Here is a 12,605-nt window from a genome sequence, read left to right as displayed (position 1 = left end):
GAGTACACAAAATACTACAATGATATGAATATTATATTTTAATAGTTTGATTTTGGTGGTTGGCATTCATTGAGTAAAATTTTTCACTGAATCCTCCATTATTATCTTTGTGCCCATCATTCTTCTTTCCCTGAAAAAGTAAGTACTTTAGATCACATATAATGTTAACAATCTACCAGAAGAAACCAATAATTAAAAGAAACCTCTGGATGGAAAAATGAAAGAGCAAAAAGCTGAAACTTTTAGGGAATATGGAGAATATTCAGAAATTGACTTTATTTTTCATAGTCTCTGAATAAGCTGAAGAATTTAAGCTGCTTATCCAACTTGCTAAACAATGTTCGAGGAAGTAGTAATTATGGAATCAAAGGATCTTAAAAGCTCCTGTCCAGAAGCAAGGTCAGCTATATCTGTGAAATTCCAGACAGCTGCTTGTCTAGCCTAAATATCACCAGCAACATACATCATGTATCTACATCTTCCAATCTATTTCAGAGCCAAATTATAACCCACCATTGGAATCCTCTAATGACAAATGCAAATATCTAGCTTCTTGCCTGTTTTATGTACAGGTAAAGAATATAGTATTCACTTCGTTTTTAATACATTTGAATACTATTTCCATGCCTGCCACTGCTTTTCTCCTCTTCATCCTCAACAATCACAGATTTTTGCAATCTGTCCTTGCAAGCCATGTTTCCATCTGATAAACTCCTGCTGCAGCAAGAGCTGCATAGAGAAACTGTGTTGTACATTACTCCACATAAAAATAAAATAGGCAACTCATCACATTTTCAAATACCTACTACAAGAACAAGATTAAAACTTACATTTTTCTCTAGAGGAATTTATGACCAAATATCCTTACAAAATAGTAATTCTATTACATTGGGAGGTGCAGGGAAAGGAATCAGACATATCAATTTTTACATTAAAACCGTGTCAGTTTCATGGATTTCTAAGAAGTTGCACTTGCTGCTCACATATAAGACAGGAAAAATTTATCATGATATTCTGACAAAAGCTGAAGGAGTCTGTGTCCCAGAAAAGCTGATTTTGAATTACAGCAGAGGCTTAATAATTTATTGCCTTTTGAATTACAGATTGGGTAGAAGAACCTAAAGAATGGGTACACTTCCTGGACATTCAAGAGAAGCGTGAAAAACAGTTCTCTTGTAGAGGTCTGGAAGCATTTGTCACAAGAAAGAGAACTTTTTCTACTACTTAGGAATTAAGAAGCAAGATTTACTGGAGATTTATGTTGTCAAATGGTTTTCACCACTTCACATGTCAGCAACAGGATTCGGGCAGGTGCCATGAGAAGAATAGAGTATGTGTGTCTGCATATTCAACACCTCCCTGGGGACACTTTTCTGACACTGTCAGTTGGGTCATTCCAGGGTGTGACAGTGCAGAAAATAAATTACTGTAAGGTATATGCTGTTGCTAATAAGCCTGTTCCAACAAACAAGGAATAGATATATAAAAAATATTTGAACAATAAATTTCTATAGAGAAACTGATTATTCAGTGCCCAAAGCAGTAGTTGAAGCTCCAGTTCTGATATTTTATAACAAGACATTTGAGGACTTTTCCATAGATCTAAATGAATACATTCATATAATCAAATAAAAATAAATAAAAAAAAAAAAAAAGGAGGATTCAGTCTTCACCTAACTGAAATTCAGGTAAAACTCTCCCAATAAGAGCTAGCAAATACTGTCTTGGGTTAGTGTGGCACCAGAAACAATCTGTCCTTAATCTGAACTCCTGTTCTGGTCAATCACAGTGTATCCTGAGCAGATGGAGGGAAAGATTCAGGTGATGCCACTGATGTCTGTGTGCTAATGAAGTAATGGTGCCCAGGTGTGGTGGGATCAGAAGGCTTCTTGAGTCAGAAGGTTTTGAGTTTTTCAGTTTTCCTTTGTAGCAGATTGACTGATACAACAATTTTTTCTACAGAAGTTTGGATAGGTATGTTGTGCATTTTTTTCTTACTTTGTTTATGTTTATTACAGTCTGTATCTATGTAAGAACTGAACAATATGCATCTAGGGCTGGATTAAAGGATTATTTCTCTGTACAAAAGCTGGTGGTGTTTTACCTCTAACATGGTAGTCACATAGGTGTATTTTTATTTCCTGAGAAAAACAGTATGTTTAGTTGAAATTTATTTCCTTTTTGTGTTATTGTAAGGTTCTGGCTACATAACATAGAAGCTGTAGGGAGTGGGCAGGAGTGAAGTAAAGAAGTGCTTGTGAATTATAGTAGCTGTTAAGTGTGCTTCAGTATTTTTACTCATTTCTTTATAGCAGTTGCAGAAGAACTTTTTTTTATTCTAAGAAAGAGTGAGAGAAAGCTAACGTGAACAGAGTCAGTGCTCTTCTGGAGAATATATGCTGTCATAATTGGTTTATATTTCTACCATCTTCAATTAAGATACTGCCAGAAAAATATGTATTCAACTCTGACCAGTGGGTGGGGGTGGAAAGTTGGGACAATTTTTTTTTTCCCAAAAGGAATTTCACGTAGTCACTGGTTAAGTATCAAATCGTACTGAATCTGGTCTGGATTGCCATAAGCCAATTGAGTTTTAATCATGAAAGTAATAATATTTAATGCAATAAACTAAAATTTATAATATTCTGATTACAAAATTTCTGCTGTAATGAGTGGGAAAGAAGATTAGAAAAGGTTAAAAGGAATTAGTCTGTTCTCAGACTTCTGTTTTCAGTAAGAGTAAGTCTTGTGATATGTGGTACTTTAATGGATATTTTTTTTTCTGATGTAAACACTTTTTTTACTTCTTTAGGTGGGCGAGTAGGGTAACTGTATGAAATAGAAAAATGGAGGAAAAAGTAATGTTAAAATCATGAATGAGAAATATGCTTGTGTGAAAAAATATAATTAAGAATTTCTGAATGTTTCTGAAGTAACATTTCTGTAAAGTGAAATGAGATCAACCGGAGTGAGCATATTGTTAATTATATACTGACAATTTCCAAGCAGAATCAGTATCTGTTACTGTTAAGACAACTGCACCCTTTTACGGTTTGCCTATTTTTTTCCTCTTCCTAAACCACTGAAATCAATCAAGTTTTAATGCCTTGCTCTCTATAATGTAGCTAGACAAATGTTACTGAAACCACTTTATCTCGGTGAACAAGGCTTCCTATTTTCTGATGTCCAACTCTACATAAATTACTAATGGTGGTTATTCTTACAGAAATTTGATTTTACAAGTCGTAAATGTATTTAAATAGTTGTTCTGTAGAGACTTTCAAAGCAATTTTCCCCTTCATTCTGATAGCTTTTTTAAAATTGGTGAATATATTTCTGGAATTAGGGGATATATAGAATGAGATCCAAGGTAGTTCTGGAATTGTAAAAAGTCATGTTAATCCTTTGAGATTCAGTGGTTGGGTCAAATGCAGGCAATCCTAGAACCTTGGTACAGTTTTCTTTAAAAGAATTTTGAATAGATGTAGCAGGTGTTTTCTAATGCAATTTGAGTGCCCCAATTAGTTTTAGTTTGTGGGTTGTTTTTTTTATAAAAGTGACAGAAGTTGGATGGACAAATGAAAGAAACTGCACCTCAGTTGACAATCAGTAACTGAAGAAAAGCTAATGGAGTAACTGAAGAGAAAAAATCAAATGAAATGAGATCTCCCTGTGAAAACAGTTCTTTTTTTCTTCTCAGAGTGGAAATCATCATTAGAAAGGTGGTTTTTTTTCTTTGAGATTGTAATATCGATGAGATATTGTGGTTACAACATTAAATGCATAAAATGTACTCTTTTGTAATCTGTAATTTGGCTTTTTTTTTCCTTCATGGCAAGCAACTGAAGTTTAGACCTAGGGAAAAGATGAACACAATGTATTAGTTTGTTTTCCCTCCCCATTTGACTCTGCAGATTTGACAGGTTAGCATGTGATTCTCTTCTTTGGAACCAGATTTATTAAAAGTAACTGTTCTTGATTCCTGCAAAGTTCAATGGGAAAAAAAAATCAAAAAAAAAAAAAAGCAAAATGTCATGTCTTATTTCATCAAGCTTATTGCTGCTGCTGCTGCTGTTGTTGTTATTAGATCCTAATGGTCTGGGATGTTTACAGGCAGGCAAAATATTGATGAAAAGCACTAACTAGAAAAATTATGGAATAATCTAGAAAGAGATCTGTTGAGTGTTCTATCATGGGAGCTTCTATCTAGATTATTAGAGGGGGAAAATACCATACTTATATTGTAATAATATGTTTCAGCAATATTTTATTACCATTTTGAAGTTATATTTCCTTAACAAAATGTAGCCCATCTTTAGAGGTTAAATAGTAACAAGATTCTATTAATTATGCTAGATTACTCTTTACAGAACGTACTGTCAAGGTTTAACACTGGGCTGGCAATTAAACAAACAACAGATGTTCTCTATTACCCTCTCTTCCTTCCCAGAAGTGGGAAAAAGAACAAGGAAGAGAAAGCTATGGGCTGGAAATTAAACTACACAGATTTAATGAAAAAAAAAATTTTAACGTACATTTTATATAAAAAGTCACACTCCCTGCTTGATAATGCTCACATTACTACAAAAGCTGCAGGGCAGGCCCTGGAAAAGTCCTGGACTCCTGGAGTTGGCAGCAGGCAGGAACTAGATGGAGGAACGGACAGATTCAGGAACTCATAAATAAGAATTAAAGGCAGAAGAATGGGCAGAATCCTCCCAGGACAGTAGCCATAATAGAAGAGAGCTCAACCTTCACGATCTCTCAGCTTTATACTGATTTACAGGGTTTTTTCAGACAATTTGGATCACACGTCTGGTCCATTCCTCCCCATAGGAGGATCATAGGAGTGACTCCTTTTCCTCTCTCTTGTTTCTGGAGCTAAGTATTGATCTTGGTTCTGCAGGCCATTCTCCAGCAATAACCATAAACTTTCAAGCATTATCAGTACTATAGGCAAACGCTGACTGAAAAAATCTGCTGTTAGTTTCAGGAAATGCAGTTACTTAGACACAACTGAAAAGTTACTAGAAAGAAAACTGATTCTGTCTTGACCTAAACCGGGATGGCTATGTTTAGATAAAGAAATACTCTTTGGGACTGGGATACTTTATTGCAGTGTCTGGTTTTGTTACATCTCTTTAAATTTAATTTCTAGCATAATGCCACTGACCTTCATGTGTATACAATGAAAAGACATACTGAGAAACCAGATATTGCTTAGCACTAATTTGAAATCCAATACATGAGAACTCATTTTGGATGTCACAAAATTAAATTACTGCTCAAAAACATTAAGAGCTTTATGAAGCTGAAACTATTCCTCAAGCCTAGTAGTTTACCTAAGTAGACACCTCCTATGTAGTAATCGTGTTATTTCAAATGGGTATCTTACAGTGTCTCAGTATTTTAAATTTCTTAATTTAAAAGGTTGATAGCAACCAAAAAGCTATTGATTCCTATACCTACAGGCAAGTCTGAATTTACATATAATTCTCAGACCTTAAAAAATTACTCAGGCCATAAGATCTTAAAGATTAAATGATTTCATGTGAAATAAGAGGAGATTTGTTACCTAGAAACATGAAGCTAAATGCTGTACTATTTTCAAAGAGCCTTATAATTGTCATAAAAACATGGATGAGCCCTTCCTCTTTTAGTTAGGCATACAGAATGAATATAAAGCCATAATTTTATCAGCTGCATGGGTTTCTTTTTAGGGAACATTAATAACAAAACTATAAAAGTTATTAATAGTTGAACTAAGTAGTAGGATAGGAACTAAATAGTACAACACTCCAAACAAAAATGTTACATTAAAGATAACTGTAAAAATTACCTAACATTTTTCTGTGATAATTTATAAAGGCTCACACAAATGAAATTTACCTCTCTATTGCTATAATTCAATTACCTCTGTTGTATAAGCTCTCTCTCTTCACTTTATTAAGGGCTAGAGTTCTTAAAATGGACAATACTCAGTATCAAAGAGGGGAAAAAAGAATTATTTTTAAATTAAGGGCAGGAAAAATTCAGTCTTTAATGCATGTGTTTCGTAAGCATCTTGTTAATGCTGTTATGATATTAAGATATTAGAATAGTATTTTCAAATGTCACTGCTAGACACTGAGAAAAATTGAGTCAAGTGTCTAACTTTGTATTACCTATTCAGAGAGGAAGCACGGTTACTGTTGCCCAAACCCTGAAGAAAGAATACGATGGTTTTCTTCCATCTCCCAGATGAGCTCCCCATTCACCAGATTTTTAAAAATTCAGCTTCCTGCTTTTGTCCCAGTAAGGCCTTAGCTGCTGTTTTAGAAGCTCTGTCAGCTCTAGAAAAACAGCTCAAGCTATGGGCTGACTTTGGTGACATATTACTCTCCTGGGGGAAAAGACAAATATTGTGACTTTTGTATCCTGAGTAAATGACCATGATTCAACATATGTTGGTGTTCTGGAGCATACTTGAACATTTGTGTATTGTTAAACTACTAACAGGCTGGAACACATATTAAGCATTAACAGCAGAAGGGCGGGAAGATTTTCACCCTAGCTCTTCTAAATTGAGAAAAGTACTACTGAATCATAGGTAATTGTCCTGTGACTTCTTTCAGTTTATTCCTCTCTGTATTGTTTACTGGATATTGACATATCTATTAATTATTGGTGATTTAGGAATTATTGGTGATTTAGGAATGGTAAAGACACTGAATTAAAGGAGAAGTAAATTATACGTAATGCAAATTTAAACATAAAAGGAAATGGTTCCAACAGGATGCCACTTTTCACTTTGTCTACTGAAATGTGACGGTGTCTACTGAAATGTGATATGCAAGTTGTTAACTGGAGAAAAGTTAATTGGAGACTACTTACTTCTGGTGAAACCGTGGGCTTCTTGTTGTCCCATAAGTTGCTAGGTTTTTGGGGCTTCTGCATACACAGAAGTAAAAAGAATATTCAGACCTGGCAAAGTATATTGGACTTACCTAGAAATATCTAGCTGCTATTCTAGTTTGCATTTTTCTTCTTTTTCCACATCAGATTAAGTATTTATTTTTGACCATCTAGTAAAATAAAAAGAGTAATAAAAAAAAAAAAAAAAGTAAAATACTGAATTCAGCTAAACCAAAAATTACTAAATTAAAGTTGGAGAGCCAATGTGTTTTCCTTTCTATCTGCTGTGTAATATTTCCAGTTAAAAAAAATTAAATAAATCTGAATCATATGCTTATGGTGACTCATTCCAGCTAAGTTCCTAAAACAACAAAGCAGCATCACTATCTACAATTCTAAAACTAAATCATCATGCCACTGCTCAGGCATTATTTAAAAGGCTTACGCAGACTTGCCAGGGAGGATCATTTCCATCCAAATCAAATCTATCCCAAGAGTAACCCCACCCTATTTGTAATGCCTGGTGGGACACTTGGGGCTTCTGTTGTTTATGAAGTATTGCAGTGTAAGTAATTTGCCTGTGTAAGAGATCTATAGCTTGAAGGTCAAAGGTCTTGATCGCCTGTGACCCAGAAACAAGAAATGTTTAGCCTTTCTTTGTACATAAAGTTTGGTCACTTCAAAACCTTTTTAATGTGACTGTGCTGTGCCTCTGCAGCTTTATGTGACTCCTCTCAACAGTAATTGTTTTAAAATTCCTTTAAAAATAGTACCTTGCAGGGACTGTTTGGCCTCCCAGAGTGAATAAAAAAAATACTTTCTCTGTCACAATCAAGCTCTCGGGAGTGAGTGATACACTTGCCTAGCAGTTTGTTGTTTCAGCTTCCTGTGTAAGCAGTAGCATAAGCTGCAATTTCAAAGATAGGATTGATCTTCATAGCTTTAATGACCTGTGCAACTTTGGGTATGGTAATTAGCTTTGCTGCTTTTCCCGTGTTCAAAAAAATCTTGCCTTACAATTATGCAGTTTTTATAAATAATTCACTTTTTACCTGAGAAAAGAACTTTGGTTAACTTCAGGTAAATCTCAGCTATAAGAAAGGATTTTGCCAAATGATCTGGAATTTATCACTGCAGCTGCTGGATCAGGAAGCAAGGGAAATTAATCCAAAAATATGCTAAAAATTTGAACACCAACAGGGATTTAAGTCTCATTCCTTGCCTTGAGTGTGATCTGGGCAGCTTTTTAACTCTTTTTATTTAAAGTATGTTAACCACTGTGTGATGGTCTCTCAAGGTTTTTGGCAATGAGATTTTTATGGTAAGTTGAATCTCTCCCTTGCCTTCAGGCTCTGGGTTCCCATAACATTCCTTTTTTGGTAGAGTGCTGCTGTGCTTTGTTAGAATCTATAGCCTAAATCCATATTAGGCAAAATACTTCAAAGGATGGTAAATCAAATCTCCTTAGGTCTCCACTTTGCAGATTTTTGTTTCTTTTCACTAGTGATGAATGGAGGCTGGTAGAAAAATTGGGTCTTAAGGACAAAACCCAGACTATGTTGTGGAACTAGCTAATAGGGAGAGGGAGGCTCTTCATCCATGAGTTGTTCACAATTCAAGATTTTAATTTCTCAGCAGAAAATCCTTCCTTGTCATTACCCTAGAAAAGAGATTCTCCTATGCAACTGTGTTGGTCTCTTTCGCAGTGTATGGCTAGAACAGCACAGCATAGAGCAGGCAAGTCATGGTGTAGTGTGATTTGGATGATTTCACTCCTGGGACATTGAATCAATCTGAGAATAGGTCACCAAGACCTGGTGCTTAATGGACATTCTGCAGAAATGGAGGGTCCACTTCACTCCAGTTACATGCTTATTTAGCTGTTTTAGCATATAAGCCAGTTAAATCTCTTAGCTACTTCTTTCTCAAACTTCTCATGTGTTTTCCTTTTTTTGTAACATTTTCTTTCTGGAGAGAAGAACTGAAGAAAATCATGTTTTGAATGTTCAAGGTTTTATATTTTCTAAAGCGCTGGAGTAGGGATAGGAAGAAAAATCATCACTACTGAATGTGATTGTAAGTAATCAGTAGTCTATGAAAAGCAAATATGTTTAATGCATGGCTCTACATTGTTGTAAATTATTTATTAATGGTTCAGGTGTTACAAACAAAAACTTCAGAAAAATATTTTCATTAATTTCATTAGGCTAACTATCTTTTCTCATTATGTAAAGCCCTATAATTGAACAGAAATTGGTTAAAAACCCACTCCAAACTAATTCCAAACAGTGGGACTGCATGTACCTTTTTAATGGTGTTTCAAAAGGCTTCTGTACTCTTAAAACTTTTTTTAATACCCAACCTGCCTAGGGGTAGGATGACAAGTTAATGATGACAAACCTAGAAGGAAAGAAGAATTAGGATTACAAGTCTCAGAAGTGACTTGTTCTGCATGTGGTTTGTAAATTATTCACGTTGCTATTTGATTTATCTCAGTGATACCATTTCTTTGCTACTGATGCAGAAAAATGTTGTAAATTGGAATATATTGTGCTATTCCAACTATATCTTATCTACATAGCATGATATTTTTGCAGCAGATACTAGTGTGGTCTTGCACAAAAAATGAAGGACGGAAACTAAGTTACTTAGTCAGGTTAATTTAATTCTGAGACAGACATGGAATTGCTCCGCTCACTGTTTGTCACAGCTTAACTGTAACTGTTATAGCTGGCAACGTTTTATCTCTTTTATGCATGACTCTTAGTCCTTCACAGATTAGATCCAACTGTTAATTTCCCTTGAAGGGATGGGCACTTACAGAAAGGCCAGTTCTGACTTTAAGTTACCATTTAGTTTGAAAGGAAGTTGAGTAGTTTGGTGGTCACATGGGCTGCTTTTCACTTTGGAAGACCCATAACTGTAATGCCATTTGTTATTTTAAGACTAGGAATACTCTTGGGAGTAGTAATTCTAGCCTACTGCTAACTTTGGCTCATTATACCAAAATCATTGAGCATTTAGTCCTTCTGATGCACTTTTTGTGAGATATATGAGAATGAGTGAGTGGGTGTTGCTTAGAAATGTCCTCTGTTCATCCATTATATAAACAGGTCAAACTTACTGGTCCCTAGGTAACCAGTTTCTGGCTCAGTGTTTAATCTGCAGTCTCCAGGAAAGATTGTATGTTGGACCTGATTTTGTTTGTATTAGAAAATTATCTAGAGTTTGTAGAAATTCTAGTGATTTACTATAGAGGATTCCAGCATATATAGCCTAAACTGAATGCCCTGATAACTCCTTTACCATATATATTAAAGATGGTTGAGCAATAAATCATTCTAATCTTTGGGCTAGACAGTATCCAACAGACCCAAACAATGTATTTTCTTTGTCTTTTAGAGACTATGTCCAGAAAATGAAGTTCATTAACTCATGGGCTAGCATTATTGTACTTTGTTGCTTCTCCTAGCTGTCTGTTCCTTAATGCTGTACTGTCTTGATTTATATTCAGTAAATCATCTTGATGGTGATTTGAAAATGTTGCTTCCCATTTTCAATTCTGTTGTCCCAGACTCTTAGAATTAGAAACCAGAACACCCAATGAGAGTGTGAAAGGGAGTCTATACTTAATCAAATGTATTTCTCATAATGCTCCCCATGTGTATCTGTATTGCATTTACACTTGCTCTGACAGTGTGATTCCTGTCCAGCTGGTCTACCTTGTTGCAAAGGGACAACTTATCACTCTTCTCTTTATGATGGAGTCTTTGACTTTACCTTTTGTTTCCACTAGAATTAGAAAAATATGTTCAGATGCTCAGTTAGGAGAAGCAGATTCCTATGAATTATTTTTGCATTTGCAGAAAGACGAGACTTTCAAGGTGACTTTTAGGATTCCCTCTTATTAACATTTAAAATATCTGATTTGTGTCAGCCTGTGAAGTCCTGCTAGATGATGAGAGGTGTGTTTCAACAGGTGTTACTGGCAGCCAGTTTCAGGGTCTTATCCACTCTGCAGTCCTCTCTTCTATTTTGTTCCATACAGACCATACACTTTCCAGCTTTAATGGTGATTGTTAAAAGAAAACCATTCTTTTTACTATAGAGTCAACCCTGACAGTTGTTCTAATCATTTTGAATTGCTAAAATTTGGGTTTTTTGTAGCCCTATACTTCATCCATTACAAAACTTTACTATAATTTCCTATCCTGCTCCAGCAGAGGTAAATCTTCAGGTAGATGATATCCTTAATATAAGCTGATAATGTTTTTATTTCGACACAAGTGAATACCTCCTCCTCCTCCTCTGCACACCCACACCTTGCCCTCTTTGAACCACTATTTGAACCACTGGTTGCTATGCACAGGTTCTTCCTTATTTCTCTCAGCCACGGGAGAGAAAAAGCATTAGTTTTAAACATCAAAATCTGTTTATCAAAGAAGTGCTCACTTAATCATATGCTGTAATTCTCTCATGATTTTGTGTATGGTACCTAGCTCTTCATACACTGGGAAGATTTTTTTTTCTAAAAAGAGAAAACATGATGCATCCAGAGTAGCTAAAATCATACAATCATAGATTTTAAAATTTGTTTCGTTGGGAAAGACCCCCTAAGATCACCAAGTCCAACTGTTAATCTAGCATTTCTGAGTCCACCACTAAAGCATCTCCCTAAGCACTACATCTACAGGACTTTTGACTACCTCCAGGGATAGTGACTCCACCACTTCTCTTGGCAGCCTGTTCCAGTGACTGAAAACCTTTTCAGTAAAGAAACTTTTCCTAATATCCAATCTGACTCTCCCCGACACACCTTGAGGTCATTTCCTCTTGTCATATTACTTGTTACTTGGGAGAAGAGATGGACACCCATCGCCCTACAACCTTTAGTTGTAGAGAGCAATAAGGTCTTCCCTCAGCCTCCTGTTCACCAGACAAAACATTCCCAGTCCCCTCAGCTGCTCCTCATAATTGTCCTCTAGATCCTTCACCAGCTCCATTGCCCTTTTTTGGACATGCCCCAGCCCCTCAATGTCCTTCTTGTAGTAAGGCTTCCAAAACTGAACACAGTATTCAAGGTTGCAGCCTCACCACTGCCTCCCTCCCTCCTCCTCTTCAAAGCTGTCTTCTTAATGTAAACAGAAAATCAATGGGAAGGAATCACTTTTCCTTTCCACTATCTCCTTGTGGGGCCACCTATTTACCCAGCAAGCTATAGATAAAATTACACTGCTTAGTTCTTTGACAAAGAGGAATCAGCCCTTCAGTCCTCCAAGGACTAGATTTAAGGCACAAAATAGTCTCTTTTGCCAGTTTGGTTTAGGAGCTATGCAGCACAAAGGTAAAACACGACTTTCTAGATGCTGCTGCTTCTGAGCCAATACTTTAGGCTTTGTTGTCAAATAAACAAAAAAAATCCCACAGCCAACCCTCTTACAACACTTGTGTAAGTGGGAGGAACTAATTAGCAACCATGTCTTCATGACACCTTCATTACTCTAGAACAGCCCTTTACAAGGTGCAGGCAGAATAGAGTGCAATATACAATAATCTCAGCCAAGGTAATAGGTTGTGAAATGAATTTTTTGGAGAATGACTTTACCCAAGAATTTTCATTCTGAAAACTCTACCAGCTGTTAATCCCACTTAAAAGGTAATAATAGAATAAATTACTGGAAAAGACTCCATGAATTTTAGCAGTGACCACA

Source organism: Heliangelus exortis, chromosome 4, assembly GCF_036169615.1.
Source record: "Heliangelus exortis chromosome 4, bHelExo1.hap1, whole genome shotgun sequence".
In the NCBI taxonomy this organism is placed as follows: Eukaryota; Metazoa; Chordata; class Aves; order Apodiformes; family Trochilidae; genus Heliangelus; species Heliangelus exortis.
Note: the sequence above shows the minus strand (reverse complement) of the source record.